Below are 17,929 nucleotides of genomic sequence, written 5' to 3' on the forward strand. Positions count from 1 at the left end.
TAAGTAAAATTTTATTGAACCCAACTATTCATTTATGCATTGTCTGTGGTTGCTTTTGTGCTACAACAGCAGAATTGAGTAGTTGCAACAGAGACCTTGTGGCCCAAAAGGTTAAAATATTTACTATCTGACCCTTTACAGAAAACATTTGCCAATCCCTATTCTGGAATACTCTCAAGATAAATGAATAAACAGAAACCTCCAGGGTAGAGTTGTCAGGTCAAATATGGTACAATATTTGGGGCATACTTACACTAAAATGATATTCACTATTCACCTGAAATTTACATTTAACCAGGTGACCTGGATTTTTTAATTGAGACGTACTTGATTTACAAGATTGGATTAGCTTCAGGTGCACAGGGGTTCTGCATATTTATTTGCTAAACCCTATCCCAGGGAGAATGCCACGCTTCCAAAATCATACTAACCAACAAGAATGAAGGTCAGGAGCAGTAAGCTGATCCCAGGCTTGCTCTTAGGTGCTACGGCTACATAGGACTGGGCCGGACTTGGGCTTGGAAAGGGGAGAGAAGGGAGGAGACCTGGGGTTCATCTATGACACAAATGGGAGAGCTGGTGAGTTACCCGAGTTTCAAGAATTTCCCAGAATGGAAAAGTGCAGCACCTTAAAAGGGGCACATAGGCAGCTCCTGACCAGGACTGTGGTTCCTCAGCTATGTTCTTAGATTACCTTTGTTGACCTGGCCCAAGAGGAATGCTGATGCTTGGCACCCTGCTACCTGAACTTGGCAGGGCTGGAGTCTTATGGACCCACCTAAGAGAGGCCTGTAGATCCTTAAGTTACCATGCTGGGTAGAATATGTCTCCCTCCACCCTGAAAGCCTGTTTGACATACAAGCAGGATGAATTAGCCTTTTTCTTTTCTTTTTCTCACTCCTTGTCCTCAAAAGCCTAAGACTGAAAAGCAGTCACCTGGCTCTAGGCCTGCTCCCTGAGCGGCAACTTTCACACCCTTTGGCCTGAATCATTTCAGGTAACAAACGAGATGCCCCCCAAAGGAGCCAAGAGCCTATCCTTCTCTCTGTACCTTAGAGCTGATGTTATGGGAAAATAGTTGGTATACAACAGATGTTCATTCAATGGTGGTTTCCATTATATTGACTTAGAAGAGGGGGCTAAGCCCTTCCTTCTTGTTCTATTTGGTGGCAGATTTGATCTGGTAGGAAACCCTCTTGCTCAAGAGCCGTGAGGCACGCCAGTGCATCGTGTTGGTAGCTGGGGACGCAGGACAGGGCTCTGCATCACTTGGATGTAGTGGTTGTGGGCATCTCCACTGGGTAACTTTTCTAATTTTCTTTTGCTTTTCTTTTCCACCTTGATTCAATGCCTAATCCTTATCCTCCACAGAATAAACAGAACAGTGACACAGTTCATATTTTCCATGGATTACTCGACCTTTTAAAAATGTATTTATTTTTCTTTTTGGCTGCACTGGGTCTTCGTTGCTGTTCTAGGTCTTCCTCTGGTTGTGGAAAGTGGGAGCCACTCTCAAGCTGCAATGCAAGGGCTTCTCATCGCAGTGACTTCTCTTGTGGAGCACAAGCTCTAGGTGCATGGGCTTAAGTAACTGCGGCTCACTGGCTCAGTAGTTGTGGCACACGAGTAATATCTGGGAACATCCTGCAATGCTTAGTATAAATAAGGATAAAATCACCAAGTAGGCACAGAATAAAAGGTAGGCAGAGATCAAGGCAGAAAAACACAGAGAGTAAAGAGTTGGGGGTAACTAGGGTTATGGTCTTGTTTCGGCCAATAATTCAAGATACACTCCTGGGCCTCATTTTTCCCAACACAGAAAGAGAGAGTGGATCTCAGGGCCGCTTTCAGCTTTCGGTCCCAGCGGGGCAGCCTTTGTTCACTCTAGCACTTCCAATTCTGTCCACCAGGTGGCATATGATGCTAAATTGCCCAGGCCTCTTTCAAATTAGAAGGGATAGATCTCATTCTAACTGTTCTTTAAAAAATAAAACAGAGGACATTCCCTGGTGGTCCAGTGATTAAGAGTCTGCGTTCCCAATTTCCAGGAGATGTGAGTTCAATCCCTCATTGTGTAAGTAAGAGCCCACATGCAGCCCAGTTATCTTTGTAAACTTTTTTTTTTCCCTTTTTTGCCCACAAAAGGCTTGTGGGATCTCAGTTCCCCGAACAGGGATTGAACCTGGGTCCCCCGTAGTGAAGGCAGTGATCCCTAACCACTGAACCTCCAGGGAATTCCTTATATCTCTGTAATATTTATACTCAACTTTTTATTGAGGGGTTAGTTACACGCCATAAAATTCCCTCATTTCGAGGACACAATTCAATGCTGTTTTACTGCATTTTACCAAGTTGTGCAGCCATTAATATAGTTTAAGTTTAGAACACTTACATCCTCTTAATAATATTCCTCTATAAACTATGTTTCCTAACTTTATTATTTTTTTTTTAAATGTTTCCTAACTTTAAAAATAATGAAATGTTTCAAAATCTAGAGAGAATAATAATCATGTATACATATCACACAGGTCTAACAAATGTCACGTTTAACAAGCATAGACTTGATATTGTAGATACATTTCTTCATCTCCCCATCTCCCCGGCTCTTCAGAGATAACCAGCATTCTGCTATTGGCCAGTATCCTTCCTTCTACATTTTCATATTTTTAAAAATAATTTTATTTCTTTTTAAATAATATTTTAAAATGTATTTACTTTTGGCTGTGCTGGGTCTTTGTTGCTCGCGAGATTTCATCTAGTTGTGGTGAGCGAGGGGTTACTTCCTAGTTGCTGTGCATGGGCTTCTCATTGCAGTGGCTTCTCCCACGGAGCATGGACTCTAGAGTGTGTGGCCTTCAGCACATGGGTTCAGTAGCTGCAGCTCCAGGGCTCTAAAGCATGGGCTCAGTAGTTGTGGCGTAGGGGGTCTAGTTGCCCGACAACATGTGGGATCTTCCCATACCGGGGATAGAACCTATGTATTGGCAGGAGGATTCTTTACCACTGAGCCACCAGGGAAGGCCTTTTGTTTTCCTTTTAACTTTTGGGATATGGGGAGGGGGTGGTGTGCCATGAAGAAGTATTTTGTTTTTGGCAGCCTTTTCCCCACTGCTGTATTATTTTTCAATTGCTTTAGGAATTCTAGTAATCTTATGGTTTTGTTTTTAACATTTGAATCTTTGACCTGTTTGGAATTTTACTCAGCATGAATAATGAGGTAGGGTTCCAGTTTTATCTTTTCCTGTTGCTCCAAACCCTATTTATTGAATGATCCATCTTTTTCACAAAGCATACAATGCCATCTTTATCATATATTAAATTTCCATATGCATTTCTGTCTAGTCATGGAACAGTCTGCAGAATCCTTTCAAGGGCAGGTCAGTGCTGGGGGCCACAAATAGGGAATCTGCGGAGCTGACTGGAATCTGTGTTCTGAGTCTGAACTTTATCTATACAGCCTGTGGATTGCTGAACTCTGGGAAGAGCCTTGTCAGCTGCAAATGGCTGCTAGACGCCAAAGAGGCAGTCTTTGATTTAGGAAAAAGGAGCTTCTAGGAAGTATTGCTGCTGTGTGGTCAGGTCTCTGGTGAAGATAAAGCATAAAAGATAAGAGATTAAAACTCACAAACTGAGAAGTTCACAAACTGATTCTAAAATCTATATGCAAATGACCTATAGTAGCCAAAATAAATCTCAAAAAAGAGGAGAGTAGGAGTACTTACATGATGAGATTTCAAGACATACCATAAAGTCACAGTCATTAAGACAGTATGGTGTTGGCCTAAGACAGACAAATAGATAAGTAGGACAGCGTGTCCAGATACAGCTGCCTACATGTCCTTGGATTTATGACAAAGGCCCAAGTCCAGTTCAACGGAAGAATGAAGTCCCCGCTCCTCAGTAAATGGAGCAACAGGATATACCTTAAAAACAACAACAACAACAAAACCTGTGGGACTTCTCTGGCAGTCCAGTGTTGGGACTCTGTGTTTCTACTGCAGAGTCCCTGGTTGGAATCCCTGGTTCAATCCCTGGTTGGGGAACTAAGATCCCACATGCCAAAGTGTGGCAAAGAAACAAAAAAGCCCTTTACCCCAACCTCAGATCATACAGAAATATTAATTCAAGATGGGTCACAGACTGAAATGTAAAAAGTGAAACAATAAGACTTCTAGAAGAAGACATAGAAGAATATCTTTGTGACCATGGGGTAAGCAAGGTTTTTTTTTTAAATAAGCACAAAAAAGCACAAATTATAATAGATAATTCTTCCCTTTATTCAATATTTATATAGTGCCTACTGGGCACTATATATGCTAGGTGCCGAACACGCCCATGAAAAAATGTCAGCCCAGCCTTGGAGCAGCTGGTTCAGTTTAAGAGGATAGACAGGCACCTCCTCAGGCAACAATACTGTAGCTCTCTAGGGGCTCTGATTGGTGATCACAGGAGGTAGTGGGGGCCAGAGTAGGGGTACCTTACCCAGAGTTCTTGAAAGGCTTGTTACAACATGTGAGATCAAAGCCAAGTCTTTAAGGATAAGGAAAGCCTGACAGGTCATAGCAGACAGAAACAGTGCTTTCAAAGTCCTAGCAGGGACAAGAGAAGGTGGGTAGAACTGCAAGATCTTCATGCTGGTGGGAGCAGGTGCTTGGGACTGGATATAGTTTCAAGAACGTATCTTTGTTGTTAATTTTCCTGTAATTGAACTTGGTTCTCCAAGTTCATTGTACACAAAAATCACCCACCAACTTCTAAAATGAACATTCTGGGACTCTGCCACAGAAATATTTACCCATTTATCTAGTAGGTGTGAAGTGGGCCTGAAAATGCATCTTTACAAGCTATCCTCCCCACCCCACCCCACCATGACACTAATTCTGCCAGCCAGCAAACCACCCTTTGAAAAACAATGACTATGCACTAAGGTTCTTCCCCCTGGGGAACAGGAAGTACTTTCTTCGGCAGCTTGGGGCCAAGACAGCTGAGAGTTTTTCTGGAAAATCAGGTTATGACGCAAGTGAGCCTGGTGTCTCCTTCTCTGGATCTAGAAGGGCTCTGTGCAAGCATCTAAGGGATGAGGAAGCCAGGAGGCAGAGAGCAGCAGCTTCTGGGAACTCTGCCTAGTAACTGGGAGCTCTGGACGATTTCCCAGCATGCCCTGGGGACTCAAGTCTGATCTCCATTCTCCTTATGAATATGTATGAGCCCCCAGAAGTCAGCTGAGTTTCCTAGCCACCTGCTTCAGAATTGACAGAATAATGTAAACATTTCAGAGCCTGAAGGGCATACAAATAGCATGTTTCAGGGCTTGGCACCTTGACTAGGAGACTGTTTTCTAGCAGTGCTTTCACAAGTGTTTCTTCCATAATAGATGAATATACCTTTGACTATGTGGAAAGTATCAAACAAAAAGGATTTTTTGAAAGACTGCCCTGAAAGTTCTACCTCCACTGACAGGGTTGGTGTGTATGATAGGTACCCTTCCTGTAGCAGACACTAGGATGACTCCCTAATAGCAACCTCCTGGGAATTCCCTGGTAGTCCAGTGGTTAGGACCCTGGACTTTCACTGCCAAGGGCCCAGGTTCAATCCCTGGTCAGGGAACTAAGATCCCACAAGCCCCGTGGCATGGCCAAAGGGGAAAAAAAGTCAATCCAAATGGCAACCTCCCCCTTTATTCCCTGGCAAAGGCCTTATTTCCCCTTCCTGGCCTGTCAATTGTCTAAGTACCTCCAGGTAATCATAAGGTGACCAACTAATGGGCCAGCTCCTGGGGTGATTGAGAGATAGAAGACAGAACCCAAGACTCATCGGTAGAAATTAAAAGGTTAGTGGAGGGGGTGGGGTGGGGAAGCAAAGGCTAACCATAAATACTTGAGAATCAACAACTCATGAGAAGTGGAGATATTTATGAATACATGGACGGCTGGAACTTTTAATAACCAATAAATGCATACCCTACAGCCTTGCCCAGGAATTCCACGCTTGGGTGTACATCTAACTGAAATGAATGTCATATCTAATCAAAGAACTAGAAATTCATTCTTCACCAAAATAGAAGCAAACCAAATGTTCACCAACTGTAGAATGGGTTAATAAATTGTGATATGATCAAAATTTATTTGGGATGCTATGCAGAAATGATAATGAACAAACTAAGGCTATATGTGAGAACATGAGTGAATATAATAATCAAATATTGCATGAAATAAGTCAGACACTGAAGAGTATATAATGAGTTGTTATATTTACATGATGCACAGGAATAGGTAAGACTTATTTATTTGTCTGAGCTATAATTGACATAAAATATCGTATAAATTTAAAGTATAAAACATATTAATTTGATGCATTCATATATTGCAATATGATTACCACCTTAGCAATTGTTAATACCTCTATCATCTCACACAATTGTTATTTCTTTTTTGTTATGAGAACACAAAACAATGATAGAAGTCAGAAGACTGGTTATCCTGTAGGAATAGGGAATAGGGTTAAATAGGGAAAGAGCCTAAAAGAACCCACTGGTGCTGGAAATAGTCTGTTTCTTGATCTGGGTGGTGGTAACAGGCATGCAGACATATGTAAAAATTCAATGTGTAAACTACCCTTCTAGGTAGAATTTCTTCTAGCAAAATGAGAACATATGTCTACACAAAAAACCTGTATACAAATATTCAGGGACTTCCCTGGTGGTTTCAGTGGTTAAGACTCTGCTCGTCCACTGCAGAGGGTGCAGGTTTCATCCCTGGTTGGGGAACTGAGATCCCACATGCCATGTGGCATGGCCAAGAACAAAAAACAAAACAGAACAAAATCCCAAATGTTGTTCATAGCAGCAATATTCGTTATAGCCAACAAGTGGAGACAACACTTTATTAGTTTGCTAGGTGTTCCCTGGTGGCTCAGAGAGTAAAGAATCTGCCTGCAATGCAGGAGACCTGGGTTCAATCCCTGTGTGGGAAAAATCCCCTGGAGGAGGGCATGGCTACCCATTCCAGTATTCTTGCCTGGAGAATCCCACGGACAGAGGAGCCTGGCGGGTTATAGTCTATAGGGTGGCAAAGAGTTGGACATGACTGAGTGACTAACACTTTCACTTTCAGGGCTGCTGTAGCAAAGTGCCATAGACTATGTGCCTTAAATAGAAATTTATTTTCTCACCATTCTGAAGGCTAGAAGGCAGAGATCAAAGTGTCAACAGAGTTGGTTTCTTCTGAGGCCTCTGTCACTGGCTTGTACTTGACTGTCTTCTCCCTGTATCCTAACATAGTTTTCTCTGTGTGTGTCTGTGTCCCTATTTCCTCCTGTTCTAAGGAAACCAGTCAGTTGAATTAGGGCCCATCCTAATGACTAGGGCCCATTCTCATTTTACTTAATTACCTCTTTAAAGACCCTGTCTTCAAATATAATCACATTTTTAAGTGCTTGGAATTAGGACTTCCACATGTGAATTTTTTATTTTTTATTTTATTAAAATACAGATGACTTACAATGTTGTGTTAGTTTCAGGGGTACAGCAAAGTGATTCAGTTATAGATAGATATGCATGTGTATATACACATATTTATTTATTGTTGTTTAGTCGCTCATTCATGTCTGACTCTTTAGAGACCCTATGGACTGTGGCCCCAAAGGCTCTTCTGTCCATGGGATTCTACAGGCAAGAATACTGGAGTGGGTTGCCATTTCCTTCTCCAGGGGATCTTCTGTCCCAGGGATCAAATCTGCATCTCTTGTATTGGCAAGCGGATTCTTTACCACTGAGCCATTAGGGAATGTGTTCTTTCTAAAATTCTTTATATGTTATTACATTATACATTGTTAATAAGCTCTTGAGTGTAGTTCCCTAATTTTTGAAGGACATAATTCAGCTCATAACAAACCCACATGTCCATCGACTGATGACTGGAAAAACAGAGTCGGTATATTCATTATAAAAGAATATCATTCAGCAAGAAAAAAAAAATGAAGTATTAAAAAAAAAAAATGAAGTATTGACCCATGCTACAACATAAATAAATCTTAAAAACATCATGCTAAGTGAAAGAAGCCAGTCACAACAATGTACATATTGCCTGATTCCATTGCTATGAATGTCCAGCATAGAAAAGTGGTTGCCAGGCCAAGAGTGGAGAAAAGGGAGAAATAGAGAGTGACAACTCATGAGCTCAAAAGTTCCTTTTGAGGTGACAAAAATATTCTAAAATTAATTGTGGTGATGGTTGCACAACTCTGAATTACTAAACATCACTAAACAGTTTAATTGAGTGAATTGTATTAATATATGAATTATATCTCAGGAGAGCTGTTATGAAAAATTCACTGCACTATACCCTTAAGATTTCTGCACTTTATTGTGTCTTTTTTCCCAATACAAATTAAAACAAATCAAAACTATATTGTCCCATTAACAACAAGGTTCTATTGCATAGCACAGAGAACTATATCCAATCTCCTGGGATAAACCATAATGAAAAAGAATGTATATATATGTATAACTGAGTCACTTTGCTATGCAGCAGAGATGGGTGCAACATTGTAAATCAATTATACTTCAATCAAAAAAATCAAAAAGAGCGACTTCCTTGGCAGTCCAGAGGTTAAGACTCCATGTTTCTACTGCAGTGGGCACAGGTTTGATCCCTGGGGAACTAAGATCCCATATGCTGTGCTGTGTAGCAAAAAAAAAAAAATAAAGGCAAAACTATCTTAGTTCCAGAGATATTGAAGAAGGTGGGTGGAAAGGGAGACGGTGTCCGGGGACTTGCTCAGTGTCAGAGTTGCCCCTCAGTGTATCTGAAAAAGCATCAGAGAACTAAGCATGCAGGCAGGTGGGGCCAGGGACCTGGAAGTGGATGAAGCTGGGGAAGACCTGAGGGAAGGGAAAATGAAATGCCTGAGAGTAAAACAGAATTCAACTCAGTGAAAGCAAATTTGATTTTGGCCAAACAAAAATAAAACTACATTATAATATTTCATATGAAGCAGCTCATAAAGAAAATCAGCAACTTCTACAGCTCGGAGATGACCATCGGGAACACCTTGATGTAATCCTGCAAGTATGAATTGAGGGCCTTCTATGTGTCAGAGTCTGCGTGAGGCACCAGGCCAGGAATATGTGACTCCAGACAGCTGCTGCCAAGTGCACGTGGGAGGAAGGGAAAAGCCAGGGGGCCGCTGAAGACACAAGGAAAAGCTTCATTCTGTTAGGAAAAGCCCTAACCTCGAACTGGGGCTGAGGCTGAGAGGGCTAGAGGATGGGGGAGGCAGACAGTGTTTGTGAACTGGGAAAGTCAGGCAAGTGCTGGGGTGGGGGAAGTCCACAGCTTTAGCTAGAAGACAGGGACCTTCGCTTCCGTCTCCTGGTACAATCACTTTGGGAAAACAGTTTGGTAGTTTCCTGTAAAATTAAAACATAGACTTACCATGTGTTCCAACAGTTTGAGTTTGGCAGAGCCGGGACCAACAAGGCAATACCTATCCCGAGGGCTTTAACAAAATTCCACTCCGGTCAATGCTGCATCTGCCTGAGCCAAGAAGGGAAAAGTTCAGGTCCTGTTCCCCCAAATTCAGCATCTGTAAAGCCGGGTGGTGTTTGCAGGTATGAGAGATGAGGGGTAGTCTGGCATCAAATATTGCAATTCTTAAACAAGTCCCCAAATGATCCTGGCACAAGTGGGTGGGAGGTGGGAGGGTTTCTTGAACTGTAGTTGGAGAATACTGCCTAAGGGGAACTGCATCTAATCCTCTTTTACAGATTGTCTCCTAGTAAACAAGGCTCCAGGACTTCGTGATGGACAGGGAAGCCTGGCGTGGCTGCAGTCCATGGGGTCGCAAAGAGTCAGACATGACTGAGCGATTGAACTGAACTGAAGGGGAACTGCATCTAACTGTCTTTTACAGATTGTCTCCTAGTAAACAAGTCTCACCTAAACCCTTTCTGCTGCTGCTGTAAATCACCCCACGCTACCTACCTCTTTTGGTTAGCAATAAAATGTTGGATAAACTTTTAAAAATTTCTGCTGCTGGATACAGGCCAGTAAAAATAAGACACCCCTGGGAGTTAGGTGAACTTGGAGTTTGTCATTATTTCTATTTTATACCTTGGTACCCTGGATGATGCCTCCCACTTTAAACTCTGAATTCAGAGGAGCTTCTGGATCACCAATGCAGGGGAAGAAAGTGAGTTGTTCCCAGGAGATAGGAACGTGTTATTCTTTTGTTTATTTATTCAAAGCATATTTATATCAAGTTGGTGCATATGTGGAACAACTGGAACTCTTGTACGCTGCTGGGGGGGAATGTTAAATGGTACAATCATTTTGGGAAAACAGTTTGGCAGCTTCTTGTAAAATTAAAACAGACTTACCATATGATCCAACAGTTCCACTTCTTAGTATTAGTCCAAGAGAAATAAGAACATATATCCTGGACTTTCCTGGTGATCCAGTAGCTAAGACTCTGAGCTCCCAAAGGAGGCGGTTGGGGTTCCATCCCTGGTCAGGGAACTAAGATCCCACATGCCGCAACTAACACACGAGGTGGCCAAATAAATAAATATTAAAAAAAATTAATAAAAAACAACATAGGTCTTCCCCAAAGGTTTGTACAGAATGTTCCTAGCAGCTTTATCTTTATTAATGAAAAACTGGAATCAATTCTATCAACACAAATTGTGGTGTATCCATATGATGAAAAGCTGGTGCTTCTGCTTGGTCACTCAGTTGTGTCTGACTCTCTGTGACCCCACGGACTGCAGCCCGCCAGGCTCCTCTGTCCATGAGGATGCTCCAGGCAAGAATACTGGGGTGGGTTGCCATGCCCTCTTCTAGGAGATCATCCCAACCCAGAGATCAAACCCATGTCTCCCACATTGCAGGTGGATTTTTTACTGACTGAGTCACAAGGGAAGCTCAGTGGGAAGCTACTAGGCAATAAAAGGGAATATATTATTGATACGATCAATAGCATAGGTGAACATCAAAAACATTATGCTGAGGGAAAGAAACCAGACACAGAGGCGGACATACTGTACGATTCCACTTCTATGAAATTTCACTCTGAAGTATACAAAGCATCACATGGGCTGCTGGGGTCTGGGTGAGCAGTGTAGACTGAGAATGATCGGAACTCTATCTTGATTGCAGTCATAGTTACAGATGTCAAAACTGCACTGTGCACTTAAAATGGCTGCTGGGTTTGTAAATTATGCTTCAATAAAACTGAAAAATAGGGTAAAAAAGAAAACTATATTATGCCAGATTACTCAACCAACAAGGCATACAAAGCAGTCAGTAAGTATAAAAGTTTGACTTCGGATTCTCTCATCAATACATTTTGTGCAGATCAGGAGAAGAGGGAGACATTTTGATTCTTTTTGTGTGTGTGTGTGCTTATAAAAGTAACCCATTTGTAAGAAGTTAAAGTCATGTAGAATGTGAGATCTTAGTTTCCCAACCGAGGATGGAACCTATACCCCCTTGCAGTGGAAGGGCTGAGTCTTAAGCACTGGACCACCATGGAAGTCCACCTATTTTTTTTTCTTTTTAACTTAACAAAACATGCTCTATTCAGTAAAAACTGGTGAGTGTAGGCAGGACAGGGCAGATGTACACAGGGGCTGGGGACAGGAGGGTCAGGGGTTAGCACAGGAGGGACGTGACTCAGGATGCAGGAGCTGGAGATCAGAAGACATGGAGGCGGGCGGGTCTTCAGTAACTTGTCACCTGCTCTTCTGGAGGCTCTGTGAGGTTTAAAAGCTCCTGGGGGTTCCAGAGGCTGGACTAGCAAGGGAAGGCTTGTCCCCACAGACCTAGGGAGGCCCTGCTGTCAGCATCATCAGGGGACAGGATGAGAGCTCCTGGACAGCAAGCGCCCTTCACATGGGCCCTGGGCTCCAGGCTGGTCTCTAAGATAGGGTTGTCCAGGATGGAGAGTGATACAGAAACTCAGAAGCATCACCTTTTTAGCTCCATCATTCAAAGCTGAGAAACACCAGTAACAGAGCCCATGTGGATTATCAAATGGAGTAACCACTGCCCTCCCACCCCCAATAAAAAGTCCCAAAGTTGTCATGGATCACCATCTCCTTGACTCCAGCTCAAAGGTTTGGGCTCCACTGTCAAAGGAACCCCCACTTCCCTGATCGAGTTAGATGTAATTCTTAGTGGGGTACTTGGAGGGACCTCAAGTGTGTGGGCTGATGGTGAGTATCAGGCCATATAATGACTGGAGCCCTAGGACCGTGCCCCCACCCCCAGAAGGGCAGGTGCAGGACAGTGGCCCGCAACTCAGCAACAATAGGCCAGAAGTCGCCTAGTCCAGGTAGATGGAGGCCCCCAGCTTCCGCTTTTGGGCCTCAGACACTAGGGCATTGTACAAGTTCCGGATGATGGTGTGAGCTGTCCAGCACCCGGGGATCAGGGTCAGGGCCGCTGAAATGACAAAGGTGATCTGGAAGATGAGCACCAGACAAGCCTTGGAATCCTTGTCCTCCATTCAGGGGGTGCACTTGGCTCCCACGAGGTAGACTGCAGGCCGAGCGGGACCACAGGTAGAGAGATGATGCAGAGGGTTTGGATAGCCTGCAGGTCCTGGGGAGGCTCCAGCAGCAAGTTGTACACCTTGCACTTTATCCAGGCAGAACATCCAAAGCCCCTCCCACACCACCTGGGCCACCACAATGCCATTGCTGATGAAAACGGTTACCTTCCACAGGGGCTGGACGCAGGACATGAGGGCATTTACCCAGCTGAGCAGCACTGGGATGATCTCCAGTATTTGCAGACCAGAGGAGGCCATGGTGAGGTTGAGGAGCAGCGAAGGAGTCCACAAAGATTTGGAGTAGCTGGTTGAGTCTATTTTTTCTTTCAATATTTATTTTTATTTATTTATTTTTAGTTCTACCAGTTTATTGCTACCAACCCATCTCCCTCCACCCTCAGGCACACATACTCAGTCATGTAACCCCATGGACGGCAGCCCGCCAGGGTCCTCTATCCATGGACCTTTCCAGGCAAGGATATTGGAGTGGGTTGCCATTTCCTTTTCCTTATTTTTATTTGTGTATTTATTTGGGCTTCCCAGGTGGCACCAGTGATAAAGAACTTGCCTGCCAACGCAGGAGACATAAGAGACACAGATTCGATCCCTGGGTGGGGAAGATCCCCTGGAGGAGGGCATGGCAACCCACTCTAGTATTCTTGCCTGGAGAATCCCATGGACAGAGGAGCCTGGGCAGGCTAAAGTCCATGGAGTCCCAAAGAATCGGACATGGCTGAAGCAGCTGTGGCTCGAGGGGCATCTTCATAGCTGCGAGTGGGGTCTTCAGTTGCAGCATATGAGCTCTCAGCTGAGGCATGTGGGATCTAGTTCCCCAATCAGGGATGGAACCTGGGCCCTCTGCTTTGGAAGTAGGGAGTCTTAGCCACTGGACCACCTGGGAAGTCCCAATTCCATTTAATTTTTATTGCTGAAAACAGTATTAGTCATTCTTGTAATTACACGGTATGAGGATTCCTATATGTAAGTTGGTTTCCTAGAAGTCTCTTGGTCAAAAAAGCAGCTTCAAGGAGAGAAAAAAAATGATTCCCTTTCTGTTGCTGTGGCTATAGGATATGTGTGTGGGGGTGGGGCAGAGGAGGAAAGGAGATACATTCTCAAGGATTCAGGTTCTTATAGTTGTTTTTTTTTTAATCAGACAAGATTATTAATGACTAGACAAAACCCAACTCTGGCTGACTTAGTGAAAATCGAGTTTTGTTGAAAGGATTCTGTTTAGTTCCTAGGATTAGGGGACAGCTTTGTTATAAAGAATAACATTTCACGGATCAGTTTGAGATTGGAATCACCAGTGTAACACAGCTGCTATGGGAAAATCTGTCTCAAACTTCCGAAACCTGGGCTTCCCTGGTGGCTCAGTGGTGAAGAATCTGCCTGCCAATGCAGGAGAGATGGGTTTGATCCCTGGTCTAGCAAGATCCCACGTGCCTCAGCGCAACTAAGCCCATGAGCCACAACTAGTGAGCCTGTGCTCTAGAGCCCTGAAACAACTGCCGAGCCCTCGCGCCGCAACTACTGAAGCCTGAGCACCCTAGAGCGTGCGCTCCACGAGAGAAGCCACTGCAGTGAAGAGCCCTCTCACCGTGGCTTGGGTGGTCTTACACCTTAACTGTTCTGTTTCACCCCCAGCTGGGTATAGTTACTCAATTCTGATGCTAAGGTCTGGAGTTAGCCCCTGCCTCCGAACGTGAACAGACTCAGTCCCTGTGACATGGTGATAAAATAAGAAAGAAATATTTGGTCTTTGTCCTAGTTTCTGGCCTAAGAGCTTCTGAAACCCTTGGAAAATTCCCTGAGGGTTAGTGGTGAGAATTCTTCGTTGCTCATATAAGCTCCTTTCAACCACACCTGAGTTTATACTAATGAGGTGACTCTTGGTGGGTCCCTAGATAGCTGGTTACCAGATAAACCAATCAGGTGATTCGAGTGTTAGAATTTTTAGTCTCAGCCTTTGCCCACCTCCTAGAGAAGGGAGAGGGGCTGGATATTGAGTTTATCACAAATGGCCACAATGATTTAATCAACCATGCCTGTGTAATTGAACCTCCATTGTTGTTCAGTTGCTAAGTGATGTCTGACTCTTTGCGCCCCCATGGACTATAGCACTCCAGTCTCCTTTGTCCTCCACTATCTTCCAGAGCTTGCTCAAACTCACATCCATAAACACCTCTAAACTATGACCTTCAGGGAGTTTCCATATGTCAGGAAGGTGCCACACTTGAACTCCACAGGGACAGACATTCCTGTGCTTGGGACCCGTTCAGACCTTGCCCTGTGTACCTCTTAGTCTGGCTGATCAACTAACTGTATCCTTTATAACACCCTTTATGAGAAACCAGGAAAAGGAAGTAAAATGTTTCTCTGAGTTCTGTGAGACAATATAGCAAATTATCAAATATGAGGAGGGAATTGTGGGAATCTTCAATTTATAGCTGGTTGGTCAGAAGCATGCTGACCAACAAGCATGGCTTGCAACCGGCATCAAAAGTCAGGGGAGGAGGAGCAGTGTTGTGGGACTGAGCCTGTAACTTGTGGGGTCAGGTAGTTGGTGTGAGACTTTAATTAAACTGTAGAAAACCCAGCTGAAGACCAGTGGGTTGGAGGATTGGTTGTCAGTGTGAGGAGAAACTCGTACACATTTGTTGTCAGAAGTTAATTGCTGTGCATGAAAAACAGATCTTACTAATCCTCAACAAGATGGCACTCACGTCAGCTGCCGGCCACACTTCACTGCCGGTCCCCAGATCAACCATACTTCTGACCAACTGGCTTCAAATTTAGGGTTTCCCATGACTCTCTTAGGTTTGGTAATCCACTAAAATGACCCACAGGCTTCCCCAGTGGCTCAGCAGTAAAGAATCCAGCTGCAATTCAGGAGCCGCAGGAAACACGGGTTCTATCCTTGGGTTGGGAAGATCCCCTGGAGGAGGGCATGGCAACCCACTCCAGAAATCTCGCCTGGAGAATCCCAAGGACAGAGGAGCCTGGCAGGCTACAGTCCCTAGGGTCACAAAGAGTTGGACATGACTGAAACAACTTGACACGGCACAGCACAGAACTCAGGAAAGTACTAACAACTACTGCTTTATTGTAAAGGATAGAGACCAGGAACGGCCAAATGAAGAGACACATAGGATGCAGCCTGAGGGACAACACACAGCTTTGGTGCCATCTCCCTGTGGAGTCAGGGTGTGTCACGCTCCAGGCACACAATAGGTTCACCAACCCAGAAGCTCCCTCTAGCCTAAGTGCCAGAGTTCTTATTGAGGTTTCATCACTAAAGGCAAGATAGATGAAATCACTGGTCACCTGACTGCACTCAGCCTCCAGACCCCTCCCCTCTCTGGAGGTGGAAAATTCCAATCCTCTAATCATGTGTTTGGTCTTTCTGGGGACCAGCCCCCATTCTTTTTTTTCCCCCAATATTTATTTGTTTAGGCTGGGCCAGGTCTTATTTGTAGCATGTGGGCTCTAGTTCCCTGACCAGGAATCAAACCTGGGGCCTCTTGCATTGATAGCATGAAGTCTTACTTACTGAACTACCAGGGAAGTCCCCAGTCCACCATTCTGAAGCTATTTAGGGGTTCACTTTGAGTCACCTCACTAGCATAACATAGATGCTCCTATTTGCTCAGGAAATTCCAAGGTTTTTCTGTGCCAGGAACAAAAATCAGATACTCTGTGTTCTTTATTATACCACAGCAGTATCAGAGTTATTGTCATTGCCATTGTGCCTCTCTTCCCGGCAAACTCCTGGGAAGGCAGGGAGCTTGACATGTTTGCAGTAAAGCTCCAGGATCTCATCTGGGGCCTGGCACATACGGTGCCCTCTATAAACCTGCTGAGCATGTCAACGACACTGGTGCTGATGCAGTTGTGGACTTCAGCTGTTGGTTATGCTGCATTCAAAAATAGCATTTGGGGGCTTCCTTGGTGGCTCAGTGGTAAAGAATCCTCCAGCCAATGCAGGAAACATGGGTTTGATCCCTGATCTGGGAAGATCCCATACGCTGCAGAGCAACTAAGCCCGTGGGCCACACCACACCTGTGGAACCTGTGCTATAGAGTCTGGGAACCGCGACTACTGAGCCCATGGGCCTAGAGCCCATGCTCAGCAACAAGAGAAGCAACAATGAGAAGTCCGGGCATTGCAACTGCGACTAGACAGTATCCCCCTGCTCTCAACTAGAGAAAAGCCCACACAGCAATGAAGACCCAGCACAGCCAGACATAAATAAACATTTTTTTTATATATATATATATTTTTTATTAGTTGGAGGCTAATTACTTCACAACATTTCAGTGGGTTTTGTCGTACATTGACATGAATCAGCCATGGAGTTACATGTATTCCCCATCCCGATCCCCCCACCCACCTCCCTCTCCACCCGATTCCTCTGGGTCTTCCCAGTGCACCAGGCTCGAGCACTTGTCTCATGCATCCCACCTGGGCTGGTGATCTGTTTCACCATAGATAATATACATGCTGTTCTTTCGAAACATCCCACCCTCGCCTTCTCCCACAGAGTTCAAAAGTCTGTTCTGTACTTCTGTGTCTCTTTTTCTGTTTTGCATATAGGGTTATCATTACCATCTTTCTAAATTCCATATATATGTGTTAGTATGCTGTAATGTTCTTTATCTTTCTGGCTTACTTCACTCCGTATAATGGACTCCAGTTTCATCCATCTCATTTGAACTGATTCAAATGAATTCTTTTTAACAGCTGAGTAATATTCCATGGTGTATATGTACCACAGCTTCCTTATCCATTCGTCTGCTGATGGGCATCTAGGTTGCTTCCATGTCCTGGCTGTTATAAACAGTGCTGCAATGAACATTGGGGTGCATGTGTCTCTTTCAGATCTGGTTTCCTCAGTGTGTATGCCCAGAAGTGGGATTGCTGGGTCATATGGCAGTTCTATTTCCAGTTTTTTAAGGAATCTCCACACTGTTTTCCATAGTGGCTGTACTAGTTTGCATTCCCACCAACAGTGTAAGAGGGTTCCCTTTTCTCCACACCCTCTCCAGCATTTATTGCTTGTAGACTTTTGGATAGCAGTCATCCTGACTGGTGTGTAATGGTACCTCATTGTGGTTTTGATTTGCATTTCTCTGATAATGAGTGATGTTGAGCATCTTTTCATGTGTTTGTTAGCCATTTGTATGTCTTCTTTGGAGAAATGTCTGTTTAGTTCTTTGGCCCATTTTTTGATTGGGTCATTTATTTTTCTGGAATTGAGCTTCAGGAGTTGCTTGTATAATAAATAAACATTTAAAAAAGCATTTTGTAGCCTAAATGTCTATCCATAGGGAACTGGTTGAATAAACCATGGCACATCATAGAATGGAATGACTG

The 17,929-nt window shown here is 44.0% G+C and overlaps 1 non-coding gene and 1 pseudogene across 1 annotated transcript; one reads left to right on the forward strand and one right to left on the reverse strand.

Annotated features, from left to right (window-relative positions):
- Positions 1 to 5,534: 5,534 nt before the first annotated feature.
- TRNAE-UUC lies at positions 5,535 to 5,607 on the forward strand. The gene has a single exon. It is a non-coding gene; the product is annotated as a tRNA-Glu (tRNA).
- A 6,552-nt stretch (positions 5,608 to 12,159) lies between these two features.
- Positions 12,160 to 12,810, reverse strand: LOC122693290 (annotated as a pseudogene).
- Positions 12,811 to 17,929: the final 5,119 nt, after the last annotated feature.

The sequence above is a fragment of the Cervus elaphus genome, chromosome 5, assembly GCF_910594005.1.
Source record: "Cervus elaphus chromosome 5, mCerEla1.1, whole genome shotgun sequence".
Classification (NCBI taxonomy): Eukaryota; Metazoa; Chordata; class Mammalia; order Artiodactyla; family Cervidae; genus Cervus; species Cervus elaphus.